General features: G+C 38.7%; 1 pseudogene; it reads right to left on the bottom strand.

Annotated features, from left to right (window-relative positions):
- Positions 1-14,102: 14,102 nt before the first annotated feature.
- On the bottom strand, positions 14,103-14,255 carry LOC129772388 (5.8S ribosomal RNA; annotated as a pseudogene).
- Positions 14,256-14,884: the final 629 nt, after the last annotated feature.

Raw genomic sequence — 14,884 nt, 5'->3', positions numbered from 1 at the left:
ATTCTCGGAAAAATTGCCGTACTACGTTTTCAAGTTCCATAAGTTCTTTGACGGACTGATTGGATACGAAAACCTTTCCAAAATGAACGCCATCATTGATACTGAAGGCCACCAAATGAAAATAAATAATAAAACGTTTGAATTTTCAAAATATTACCCCTCATCAGTAAATCTCCATATCCATCAAAACAATATAATTCCCCTCGGTACCACCGAAAATGGTACATTCCTCATTGACCACGAAATAAACTTAACACCGCAAATAGCACTACAACCAGGATTGTACTCGGCTAAAGACAACAATGCTCTTGTACACATTTCAAATAAATCACAGGTACCTAACCAAAAATTCGAACCATTCCGCAACGATAATTTTATGTTGAAATCGCAGAAGCCAGCACGGTTAGATCTTCGGTGCGACCATTTAAATCAGGAGGAGAAGTCACGATTGATTCATGCTCTCCAACCTTTCAGAGACGTATTTTTTCATGAAGGGCAAAGATTATCCTTTACTCATGAAATAAAACACAAAATCACAACCTCTGATGAATCCCCTATCCACCAAAAAACTTATCGATACCCATATCATTTGAGAAATGTGGTATCGGAACAAATAAACAAACTTCTAGATACAGGAATCGTGAGAGAATCCTGTTCCCCATGGACATCACCGATTTGGGTGGTGCCAAAGAAATTGGATAGTTCAGGAAAACAAAAGTACCGGATAATTATCGACTACAGGAAGTTAAATGAGAATACTCCTGCAGATCGATATCCAATTCCGGAAATAAGCGAAATTCTGGATAGACTGGGAAAAGCCCAATACTTCACGGTTCTAGATCTCGCGAGTGGTTTCCACCAAATTGAGATCGAACCAAAAGATATTCCAAAAACAGCTTTTAATGTGGATGGAGGTAAATTCGAGTTCGTTCGAATGCCTTTTGGGCTGAGAAACGCCCCTGCCACATTTCAAAGGTTAATGGACTCTGTTCTCCGAAAACATTTGAACATTAGATGCTTCGTCTATATGGACGACATCATAATATTCTCTTGTTCATTGGAGGAACACTTGCAGGACATAAAGAAGGTCCTACAAACATTGCGGGAAGCAAATCTAAAAGTACAGAGCGATAAGTCAGAGTTCCTGAGAAGGGAGGTTGAATTCCTTGGTCATGTGGTGACCACCGAGGGAGTAAAACCTAACCCGAAAAAAGTTGAGGCTATCAAAAACTGGCCCCTTCCTCAAAATCCTAAAGAACTGAAGTCATTCTTAGGAACGATCAGCTATTACAGGCGATTCATTCCGCGTTTTGCTCACATAGCGAAACCAATGACTTCCAAGTTAAGAGGGAAACACAAGACAATAGCAATTGACGACTCATTCAAAACTGCATTCGAAAATTTGAAAACCATCATGACATCAGATCTTATACTAACATACCCGGACTTTAACCTTCCATTCATTCTAACTACCGATGCCTCCAATGTTGCCATTGGTGGTGTACTATCACAGATGGTAGACGGTAAAGAGAAACCGATTGCGTACTTATCTAGGACGTTATCGAAAGCCGAAGAAAAATACTCCGCGACGGCAAAAGAATTACTTGCCATCTATTTTTCTGCTAAGACTTTCCGCCCCTATCTTTACGGGAGATCTTTTATAATATACACCGACCATGAACCCCTCACTAAAGAATTGAAATTAACCGACGCAACCGGACGGGTAACCCGACAGCGACTGTACCTTGAACAATTCGACTTCAAACTTGTTTACAAAAAGGGTAAACAAAACGTCGTGGCTGACGGACTCTCTAGAATCCCTCAAGCCGAAATAAACAACCAACAGGTACTGGAAAACGAAGTTTACGATAACGACCCTATCTACGGGCCGGAAATCATAAACCGGTTCAAGAATCAAATTTTATTATACATATCTAATAAAAGAAATAAAAGTCCTCACATAATGTTTTCTGTATTTCCAGGATTTAACAGGAACATCTTCCACTCCGAGAGTTACTCGGAGGAACAACTCAAAAGCATTCTGAGAGACCATCTGTCTCCAGGAACTACGAATGGAATTTTCGCGCCACCAGAGGTTGCAAAACTCTGCTCAAAAATTTTAAAAGAACATTTCAAACAAGGCATGAAAGTAGAGTTTTGTAACTTAAAACTCCCCGACCTTCTGTCAGAGAGTGATCAGCAGGACTTTATACAAAAGAGTCACAATTTTAACCACAGAAATTGGAGACTCACATTGGATGAAGTCCAACAATCAGTCTATTTTCCTAACATGAATTTGAAAGTCAAATCATTTGCCAAAAATTGCAACGAATGTAAATTCTCTAAATACGAACGGAAACCGTTCAAAATACCTATAACCAGGAGAATTTACGGAAAACCTTTAGAAACCATTTTTATTGACGTCTATGTCAAAGAGGGTGAGAAGTTTCTCACACTTATTGACGCGTTTTCAAAATTCGCCCAAATATACAAAGTTCGTAACGAAACGGCAGACGAGTTGACCGAAACCCTGATCAAATATTTCAAAATTTTCGGATTTCCAAAAACAATTACGTGTGATCAAGCCACATCCTTTCGAAGCGCTAAATTTAAAGACTTTCTCAAAAAACACAATATAGCCCTACATTTTGCAAGTAATAGTAACAGCAACGGTACTATAGAGAGGTTCCACAATACTCTCCTGGAGATGTATTTGGCAAACCGCGAAAAGGTGGAAAACCTTACTTTATACGAAGGTCTTTCACTGGTAACCGCACTGTATAACGAGACAAAGCACTCTGCTACAAAATTAACCCCGAAATCAATCGTCTTCGGAAATTCCACTTCACTAGACTCAAACGACATTAATAACCACAAAATGAAAATTATACAGACAGCTAGCGATAACATTGCCCGGGAGGCAACACTCCACAACTCAAAAATAAATTTAGAAGACAACCAGAAGTACGAAACAATTAGCCAAAAACATGTCCTCGTTAAGAGTAAGGCGAAACCAACACCCTACACCCAACGATACCGACAAATAGAAATGAAAGAACAAACAGACAAAACTGTGACGGACGAACACGGTATCAAGACACATAAACTGGACATGAAAAGACATACATAGAACTATACGAATAATACTGTACACTAACAAGACACTCCCTACTACCTCTATTTGCAGACTATGCCTATTAATAACGATTGTCATGGCGGACATACACGTTCACGAACTAAACCGCAACCCAATAGCAGTTATTCCTTTAGGACAGGCCAGGATTAGTAATAATTACGTCAGAATTCTGCACAAAATTGACATAAAAATTATAGAAACCACAATAGATTTTCTGAATGAAGCCGCCACGAAGAAGATTGTAAATAATAAATTATTAGGTCCATTAATAAAAGCCAAACAATACAAACTAATGAGCACATATAAAAAACAAGAGATTCAAAAGATGGAATAGCCTAGGCACTGCATGGAAATATATTTCAGGAAGCCCAGATGCAGACGATTTGAAGATAATTAACAGCACTACAAATTCACTCATTCTACAAAACGATAAACAGATAAGAATAAATAAACAATTTGAAGACAGAATAGTAAATTTAACTAAATCAATATCAGTATTAGCTTCCAATAGCGATATGATTAGGAACGAATCGCTAGACGGATTCGATTCAGTAAACCTATTATTCAATATAGATGAATTAATCAATCAACTAGAAGCAATCGAGGAGGCGATCACCTTAGCTAGATTCAGCATCCCAAGCAGCCGACTCGTCACACATGAAGAACTACAAGCAACTCAACAATTCATAATCAACAACGGTCTAAGATTGGACTCGCTCGACAACGTTTTGAACATAGCCAGTGCATATGTTATGCATAGCAAAGAATCCATTGTTTATGCCCTCAAAATTCCTCGAATCAAAGATGTCAACTATGAATTAACATACTTAGAGCCAATAGTTAATAACGGTTCAAGGATATATCTACACTACAATTATATTCTAACCGGACCACAAATATACTATGTAAAGACGGATTTTCCTAAATTACGAAATATCTACATTTGTAACAACCCGCTATTAGAAACCATCGAAGAATGTACCCAGAAACTACTAACTGGAGACTCAGCAGACTGCCTCATGGAAATACGGCATACGGCAACAATATTATCAAGAAGGTTGATGACTTCAACATCGTTGTAAGCAACGCGAATGTGACGATGTCATCAAACTGTTTGACTCATCAGAAACAACTCATTGGATCATTCCTAATACAACTATCGAACTGTTCCATAAACATAAACGGAGAGGAGTTTTCCAACAAAGACACCAATATACCCGCCAGATCATTTATACCAACGATCGGGTTAAAGGTAAATGCAACAAAAACAATAGATCGTATCCCGCTAGAATACTTACAGACTTACCATATCGATCACCGAGAGCACATCAAAACGCTCAACCTGACTACAACAAGCATCCAAGGTACGCTGGGAATACTAAAATGGCTATGTCTCGGATCATTCTCGATAACAACACCATTTGTAACCGGAATTATTCTCGTTTGGGCTATGCGTAAACTGGCATCATCCTGCAGCAAAGGAAAGATTATCATAACAAGAAGGAAAGACCAAGAAGAAGAAAACGAAGTAACGGAAGTACGGGCGGCAGTTCCATCTATAAGACAACCAAGGTTGATTCCTCAGCAGTAATAATCGGAAAGTCGAGGACGACTTTCAAGTAGACGGGGAGCCGTTAGGAAATCATTACCTTCACCAGCGACCAATCGGAGCACATGGCGTGCAAGCCATGTGCAGCAATAGGAATGTGCTAAACAAGCACAAATAACGTTATAAAAGAGCCACGACAACGTGGCTCGGTCTCTTTTTCCTTTGTATCGCGTAGTGCTAAGTTTGCGTCCTAATAAATTAATCTTTTTAAAAAGTGTCATTCTCTAAATCCGAACCTAACTATAAGTTTTTGTTTTTTGTTAGGTTTTGTTAGGTTATGAATTTATACCCCGATAAAGTCATACAAAATTCTATGAAATTGATGGTAGGTAGTGGCTAATAGACTAAACTATCATTTGATGGTAGATCCTTACCATATGGTTGCTTTCCAAAGCCATGAGAAATTATCAAAGTTGCTGTTCGATTTTTCGAAAACTTGACCTAGAATTAGTTAATGATTTCTGTAGATGGATAAAACATAGTTCTCATGCTAACATATTTTTATTTTGTTTTTGTACCCCCATTTTTAGTCTATTAACGCGTTATTGGCGATTTTCGTTATTCGCGGTGAGCTTGCAAAACTATCGGAGTTCTACTGGATTTGTAAGGAAGCTACTAAATCGTGTGTCGTGTACTGAGGATTCATGATCAGCGTCTCGATTTGATTATCATTACAGCGCGGACTCGATTATATACAGTCTCCGATTTCTTTTCACTGTATGTAATCGAGTCAACGAAGAATTTGTTTTTAATTCGTTTTCTGCGCATATATTTATCAATTTTTGAATATAAAAGAAGAATTTAATTTTTGATTCATCCCCTTAAAGTCAGATAATATCTTTCTTACATGAAAAAAAAATTATCCAGAACCCATCAGGAGGTGATAAACGATCATATTTGATGAAAAATATCCTTCTACGCATATGTTCGAATTTCAGCAATGACAGAGTTGTACAATTTTTTTTTCTATTTCGGACTCAGTTACCTCAAACTGGCTCTACATTAAAAAGTACGCTACGGAAAACGATTCTGTCGGTTCCATTTGAAAGATGAGAAAATTGTGTACAGGATATTGAAATGAAAAATCTAAATTTATGGATTTCAATAACATTTTAGAAGAACATTTTACGAACTTAAAAGTTCGTAATTTTTAATGTGCTATTATTAATTTTATCCTAAAAATTCATATTAACCCTCTAAGACTCAAGTTTTTTATTTATCTAAAAAAAACCTATTCCACTTTTTCTCGAATTTCCGACTTTCAACATTGAATACTCCTAGCAGACAGCATAAAACCAATGTGTATGTGTGATAGATGAAACTATTCTAAAGTCGTTCTAGTGGGGATGAACATTGAAAATAATGTCTGAATAATTCAAAAAGAGAATCCGTGAAGCCCGTATAAAGGTGGGCTTGCGCTGTAGAGGGTTAAACTTGATTGTTCCTGTCCATTAAATTAAAACTCTCTAACCGCTCTATAATTTGTTCTTTGACACCCAACTTATATCTTTCTTAATTTCGCTGCAATATCGATATAAACAATTCCTGGTGAAAATTCAAGTTTTTACATCAAGAGCGGATGTTGAACCAAAAACCCAATGTAGGAAAACAATGTCGTGTATTTCTAATATTACAACATTCTTACATGCTTCGAAGGGGTCTTCATCCTGTCATCCTTACCCTCTTTAACCAATGAAAATAAATCGATTACTCTCGGTTGATGTGCGTTACTATCAGGATACACATTTTAGAAAAAAAGTTCAACGATATAAAAAATATGGATTTTTGTCCGGTAAGCACTATCAGCCAGCTCAATCTTTTTATTGATAAATACCGATAAATTTCTAGGAAATTCAGAATAAATTCCATTTACTGCTGAAAAAAGATGTGATTTTTTTATGTAAAACTACGTCTTTCATTAAGGGTGCCAAATCAGAAAACAGGTCAGGTTTTTATGAAATAAAGTTAACGTCAGTAACTATTTTTGCCGCGAACGGATTTTGGCGATTTACATTCTAAACGAATCGGAAATTCCGTAAGATTTGTTTAATATGCTATACATTAGAATCCCCTGGATTGTAAATGGTTAACATTCATGAAAACTTTAAGCGTTTCCATTTCCCCATACATTTGTTCTGTCCATTTGTGTGCTTTCCCGAACAGAGCTGTCAATAACGAGCAACTTATCGACGACCAACGGAGAGGAAATCGTAGTATTTAAACTCTCCGTGAACAAAGCAAAAGTAGAAGAATGAAGGGGAATACTTGCCTAGAGTATAAACAGTGGATCTTTATTAGAGGCGAATGAACTGCAAAGTTTAAAGCCTCTTAAAAACAAAGAAAGAAAGAAAGAACAGTGGATCTCGCTGAGGCAAACTTTCATTCGGCATCGGATTGTTGAGCAATTCAGTTCACTTTGCTTTCGCTGCGCTTCGATCTAAGATTGGACCCCACCAATGGTAATCCAACTTGGATATAGTCGTTTGGTTTTTCTGTTCGTTTTTCGCGTTATTCGTATCGTGTGTTTTTCTTTCCGTGTCATAAATTGGATGCTTCGCGTAGTGTGTGATGAGCAAGAAGAAGAGTAAGGCAGGCTCGAGCCCTGCAAAAAACGAACGCATTGCCAGGGGCGATAACATTTCGAGGCAAGCGTCATCCAATGATGCACGCGATGTTGGTGCAGTGAAAAGCGCTCGCACTGAACCGAGCCTTCGCGAGTGTGACACCGCATCGAACAACAGCGAAGTAGACGATTTCGGCGCGTCGGTCGAAAATGTAAACGTCGTTACCCAGGCAGCAACCAAAATAAAGCTCCCCCGGCTGGTGATGAAGGCGGTCGCTCTTGACAAAATTATCAGCGAATTCGCATCGATGGGTGTTACAGCAGAGTACAAGCTATGTGGCATAATTCAGTCTTTTTCCTAGCAGTTAACATTGTTTGTTTTCCGTCATCATAAGGGCTTCGTTGGTGCCTTTGACAATGTATCAATGCATTAAACTGACGTTATGGCGAAGCAGGCGTAAAGGTTGTGCGCCAAAAATTATTTGGGGAATACAAAGCATCTTGAATGTCTTACTGGAATGTTATAAGTTATTTGGGTTCGCGTGCCAGTCTCAAAACTGCCTTCAACTAGGATTGCATTTGCGCTAATATTGATCATAATGAAGCAATGCTACTGTTTTCGAGGTTGTTATTAACAAAAAGAGTTTATTTCGCATGTTTATTCACCAAGAAAGCAAATGTTGTTTTGGAATTTTGTATGTGATTGGGTTTCGCTTGCCAGTAGCAAAACTTCCTCCACTAAGGGTGACAGCTGCGCTTCTCTCGAGCATGAGAAAGTAATGCAACTTTTTTCGATGCCAGTAATATTAACAGAAGCGTTTCTTTTGAGAATAGCGCAAAATGATGAGAAGTATTTATATTCCTAGTAGTTTCAAGCCACCAATGTATGTCTCTGTATGCATGCTATGGCGAACGCTTGTTTGGCGCTTGGTTTACGTTGTACGATCGATGCCTAGAGGTGCGATTCCTTTGAGGCAATACTAAATAACATGTAGCATGATATTTGATACTTGCAAGTGTTGTCATTGTTGTTGTTTCCATGCGGTTCCAAAGATATATTGATGTAATTATGAGATGTGGAATAATGGTGCTGGTGCAACATGTACATAATCGAGTCTATTTCAATTGCGAAAAAGGCCACCGGAATAGCGTTCGAGGTATGAAATAAATTGCGACATACGATCAGCTAGTATATTGTTTTGCGAGGGCATGAATGAATCATCAATCAATTATCGTTAACTGATTCTACAATGAAAAATTCATTTCAGAGATTATTCTACTAAGCAGTTGTTTCTAAAATTTCACAGCATTATAGAACAATATCCGAAGGTATAAATAAGTGACTTATATAAAATAACAGCGTAGTTCTACGTCAACAATGCGGTCGTATCTTGGACAAAACCTCCTATAATTTTTTTCAAATTATGTATTTAACATGTCCACGTGGACATTATCTCTACCCCCTCCCCCCTCACCGTGGACAAGCGTGGACATTTTCGTAACTGGTATCTATTCTTACACTATCCACTTGATGTCCCCTAGCTGCGTCCCATCGAGAATTTCTGGGCAAACCTGAAACGGAGGGTCTACTTCAACAATTTTGTGAGAAAACGGAGGAGGAACTAATAGATAAATTTTTAAAGAAAGAACTGGAAAATATGCCAGCAATAATGTTTTCGACAGCAATGGCCAAAGTTATGAGAGCTTTCATGTTATGCCGTCATGGAAACATATCTATATATACAGCCGTTCCATGCCAAACCGATATAGTGGTTCTCAGATTTTCGTCAAAAGTGGTAGTTTTGTTCTTTTTCGCAAACTATTAGACCCGTATTTTTTTATTTTTTTTTGTTAGGGTGCACATTTTCATTTTAGGGTGATCCGAAATATCGCCCGAAATATTTTCCCCTTTTTTCCAAAAATGACATTTTCATAAAAATTTATAACTTGTGAACTACTGAACCGATTTAGACGGTCGACATATCAAATTAAAGCATATAAGCTAATCATTCTTGGAAAAATGCTATGCTTGCAATAATATCAGGTTTTGGATTTGTCATTATTGAATGTATTTTTCGTTTTTAAGTTATGATTTTTCAAAGTAAACAAGTTTTCAGTTATCGTTCAATATTTCTATGCGACTAGACTGGATGTATGTGACTATAATCCAATTAATTGGCATGTGTGCCATTTTTCAAGAAAGGGTAGCTTTAATTTGATATGTCGATCATCTGAATCGGTCCAGTAGTTCCAAAGTAATAATTTTTTGAAAAAAATCATTTTTGGGAAAAAGGGAAAAATTATTTTTTGAACCATTGGGTAACTTTGAAAAATCATAACTCAAAAACGAAAAACAACGCCTTCCTGATTTCGAGATATGTTATGTGAAAAAACCCCAGCTTTCCATAAAAAATATTAAAAAATATAACGCCCCTGGTCCCGAGACCATGAAAACTATAAAAAACAAATACAATCATTAATGTCGAAACCAAAATTAAATTTTTTTTGCCGCTCTGGTATTTTTTCTGCCATACAAATCTCTCTGGGGGATTTCTGCCATACAAATGAAACACAAATTTCTGAATTACTCGAGAATTAATCAAGCAAACGAAACCAAATTTTATATGTGGAGGTTTTAGGGTGCAATAAATGTTTCTTTAATGGTATGACACCCTTCCCTCCTCTGGAATGGTCCCATAAAGGACGAATAGAAGATTGGACCCATGAACTTGCTCATAGTAAGAAAACGTGAATGTTTGAAGGTATTGATTACAAAAAAACAAATTTTGGGCGGGACGAAGTTTGCCGGGTCAGCTAGTCATTGAATGAATCAGTTAAAAATGCATTATTACAAATTCAACGTCCGCCATACGTCCTGTTCTAGCAAATAACCATTTGGCTGGAACTCATTCCACCATCCAGGTCTGTGATCTTATGAGGTAATTGTTACAGTACATCGCGCCCTTCAGTAGTTGTCGCTACTTCTGTTTGTTAGAATTTGTACGGAAATAAATCGTAGAAGAATCAAACTGACTCAGCAAACCTAATGAAGCGATCCAAATGTTGATATTTTGTTTATATTATTTTTTGTTCGCTGGTGAGATTAAAATCGATGTATACTGAAATAATAAATCTACAAAAAGTTTTTCTAAGACCTAAAAAATGCGGTTTTCTCAAGAACAAAGAATCGATCCAAAAAATCGGAAATCGAAACGGAAAAGATCGATCTTCTGATCGATCCAGGATCACCCAACAGTAGTTATTTTATCACGAAGTTACAGCGTTTCACAAATCACATAAATATTTCGATGTTGCACTTTGTTCCCATATGTTTTGTTATGTCTATGTTGCAGTTGGATTATCTAAGTTTTAGTTATGTTTTTACCAGTGTAAACTTATTCAACTAAGTCTTTTTGTCTTCAAAACGCTTACATCGCATAAGTAACCTTTTTTTTTGTAGATCGCGAATTACTTAAAACTTTGCTATCATCAGAATCTTTCTCTGAATATTGAACAACGGTGAGCTCCGTCTCCAAATGGGTAGCATAATCAGATGGCCTTCCAACAAAATTGGGTATTCGTTGGCTGTCCCTCGATTTGGAAGAAACATTATCGCGTGTTGTTCAATCACACGGTTCGTTTGCTGTCCAGTACGAAAATTTCGCAAATAGAAGAAAAATAATAACAACTATTAAAGTCATTCAACAGAAAAAAAACACACTTTTGCTATGTGTACCATGTGCTTTCGGTCCAATCTAGAGCAAATTATCCTTTGAACCTATTCCTATAGATTTAGCGTTCATCTATCATATGTTGTGAGCTCTGAACGGTCACGCGGCTTGGTGTTAAGCATCGAAAAAAAAACTGGTTCGAACAGTGGCCGTCGTGTTCCACGCTATGTTTCAATCAGATTATAAAACTTCTTGCATCACGATTGGCGAACTGATTGGTTCCTATGTTAAACAGATGGAACATACAGATGTGGACACAGACACAAACGAGTGTGAACTTGGTTACGCAAAGTGGAGAAAGCGATTTTTTTGGTTTGTGAGAATTTATAAAATGTATAATTTCCATATAGGGTAAACTAGTTTCTTCAAAATTTTAATCTTACACACTGGGTCCAACCCGGAAGAGATTTGTTTCTGTTTGTGCTTAATTTATGAAGCATCTTCTGCTTTTGTTTTTCTAAAATAGGAGTGTAATTTTCTCAAACAGGTGCTGAATTCCGAGCAGTATGTAAATGACCACTTCAGCGAGTATAATGAATTCATGTTATTGGCGCGTGTAAGTCAAACTCATTCTTATACAAAAAGATATCACTGTCTGAAATATCCGATCGATCGAACGATTTGGGTCGAGCAGAATTATTGCAATTTGTTAGCACCTTTCACTCAGCAACAACAACATCCGGAGCCACTGTTTCTGCGGCGTTTTCTCATATCTAGTAGATTGCTCACAAATCCGCGGTAATGGATTCGGCGAATGCAACATACCCGCGGTCAAGTGTCAAAACTTTCAGCCCGATGCGCGGGCAAGGTTTGTCTGCTCGATCGATGTAATTGAGGTCAGCAGCGCGGTGGTGAGAAGAAAAAAGTTACACTTAACTAGACCTTCTTACCGCCGCTAAAAAAAAGAGAGCAAAGTGAGGCAATTAGCGCCAATGATGAAAATCGGAAAGCGAACTCAGTGCTCATCAAAAAAGACCCTAAACTATCCGGCAATTACATGATTGAATGAATATTTTTATGCTGAAACGAGAGAAAAAAAATGTATCAAGAATTAAATTTTCTTACGCGGGTCCTTGGTTATGGTAGAGAAGAATATTAGATGCAAAAAAGAGTTACCTTGCAAGCAACCAAATGTGGTTTAGAGAGGATGTATTAGATGGTTGAATTGACTCTTTGTTTTTCCCATCAATCACTTCGTTCTCATTTAAAACCAAAAAAGTGTTTGATTTGCTATTAAACTATTGTTATTACTTCCAAATGTGGACAAAAAGGTTTATTCATATGTCGGAATATTTGGCATTAATCAGCTCATTATACTCAAAGGTCATTTACATGAGCGACGGCTGACTCTTCTTCAATAAAACTCATCATCATCTCCAAGACATATTTTTCTCAACTTTTATTATCGCCGTGTTTAGGATTATTAGGTACAAATTATATGTTTGAACTTTAATCATGAAGCGGATCTACAGATACATTTTCACCAGCACAAGTTAGAAGAATTTCCTATGAGACTCTCACTACAGTAAGCGTTCTTAGCAATTATACCGCCAACAATAATAAAGCCTGTTCACATTAAATTTCGGACATTTTTTTTTCAGTGTAGTCTAATCAATGAAATATTTCACTTACATGACACCTGCAACCCTCCTCTTTATTTCGATGTCCAACATGTTTACATTCTTCTTCAGTTTGGTAAAATGGCGTCGAATCAAGTGGAAGTACGCAAACGCATTTTGTGCGAACGGCAGCAAAATCTATTGGGCTGTTTCAAAAGTTTATGATTTGCTCAGCATCTACTATCCTACACGCGAATGATATGTCCACCCATACCTATCATCGCTCACGCACCACGTTGCAGTCGAATGTGACCCATCCACATGCCTATCTTATGTCTAGCATAAGGCATCTCAAGTGTTGAGAAAGTTCGTGCACCTCGAGGAAGGTTCTTTTGAAACAAATCAATAGAAGCCATCCTATGCGCGATCAGTGTGACTACCCGCACATATCATCGCTCACGCACCACGTTGCAGTCGAATGTGACCCATCCACATGCCTATCTTATGTCTAGCATAAGGCATCTCAAGTGTTGAGAAAGTTCGTGCACCTCGAGGAAGGTTCTTTTGAAACAAATCAATAGAAGCCATCCTATGCGCGATCAGTGTGACTACCCGCACATATCATCGCTCACGCACCACGTTGCAGTCGAATGTGACCCATCCACATGCCTATCTTATGTCTAGCATAAGGCATCTCAAGTGTTGAGAAAGTTCGTGCACCTCGAGGAAGGTTCTTTTGAAACAAATCAATAGAAGCCATCCTATGCGCGATCAGTGTGACTACCCGCACATATCATCGCTCACGCACCACGTTGCAGTCGAATGTGACCCATCCACATGCCTTCAGGCATCCGAAAATTTTTTAATAAAAAAAAGAGAAGTCACCACATGCAGCACTAAGCTGCAGTAGGACTTCTCTTCTAACCACAACAACCGTACACGTACCCCATCCACATGCCTATCTCCGACACTCGGCATGGACCTTCAAGTGCCCGAAAATGTTTAAATAAAAAAAAGAGAAGTCACCACATGCAGCACTAAGCTACAGTAGGACTTCTCTTTCAAACACAACAACCGTACACGTACAAGGCCAACCTTCAAGCATGGGTAGTCTGAGAGGATCGAAGTGTACACCTCTCTGCAACTCGCAACTCCCAGCCTGTAAACCTATCGTTTGTAGGAGGTCACAGGTGTCCAGATGCCACGCAACACGGTGGACACGCAAACGCGCACCACCTCTACGTGCTGGGCTCATCCCTTTTCGCTCGCAGCTACTCAGGGAATCCAGTCACACATCATTTGAGGCCTATAAGAACAATCTCATGTATGGAGAAGATGGAACACACAAAGACTTTCATCTTGGGACGTGTGTTCATCAAGCCGTGCGCCGGGGCCTTCGCACGTTTGACTATCTTCAATGTTTTTCCACCACCGAAGGCCGAAAAACACCATTACGCATATGCGCTACCTAAGCAGCGCATATAGTTAAATTGGTAAATATAGGCGGCACTCAAAAATGTGTACATCGCACAATGATTGTACGATGTGCAATATGCGTTCAACTTGTCGGTGTTCATGTGTCCTGCAGTTCACATTCTGACGCGCAATTTGCTGCGGTCTTCATCGATCCACGAGCCGAGTGTAGTCACACATCATTTGAGGCCTATAAGAACAATCTCATGTATGGAGAAGATGGAACACACAAAGACTTTCATCTTGGGACGTGTGTTCATCAAGCCGTGCGCCGGGGCCTTCGCACGTTTGACTATCTTCAATGTTTTTCCACCACTGAAGGCCGAAAAACACCATTACGCATATGCGCTACCTAAGCAGCGCATATAGTTAAATTGGTAAATATAGGCGGCACTCAAAAATGTGTACATCGCACAATGATTGTACGATGTGCAATATGCGTTCAACTTGTCGGTGTTCATGTGTCCTGCAGTTCACATTCTGAAATTGAAACACGGGTTGAAATTTGAAACACACACTTGGAGAGTACGTTCGCATGTAAACATACGATGTACAGGCCACTCCTGGGTTCTTAGAACCCATCGCACTTGCAGAATGAACATCACGCCGGTTTCATCACTTGGGACGTATTTTTGTCATCATTCGTCCAAAGACCGTGTGATCGGCTTAACCTTTAGCTCACTAGTATGGGGACTCGCCAGGGGGCATCTGTACGTTCACATGCGCACATGCGAAGTACGAGACACCGCACCTAGTCCAACAGATGAGATCTATAACGCCGGGTCTAGTAGTTTCGAGCCGCGCACACACTGC

This window comes from Toxorhynchites rutilus, chromosome 2 (assembly GCF_029784135.1).
Source record: "Toxorhynchites rutilus septentrionalis strain SRP chromosome 2, ASM2978413v1, whole genome shotgun sequence".
Lineage (NCBI taxonomy): Eukaryota > Metazoa > Arthropoda > Insecta > Diptera > Culicidae > Toxorhynchites > Toxorhynchites rutilus.
Note: the sequence above shows the minus strand (reverse complement) of the source record. Positions and strands in the feature narration are given on the sequence as shown.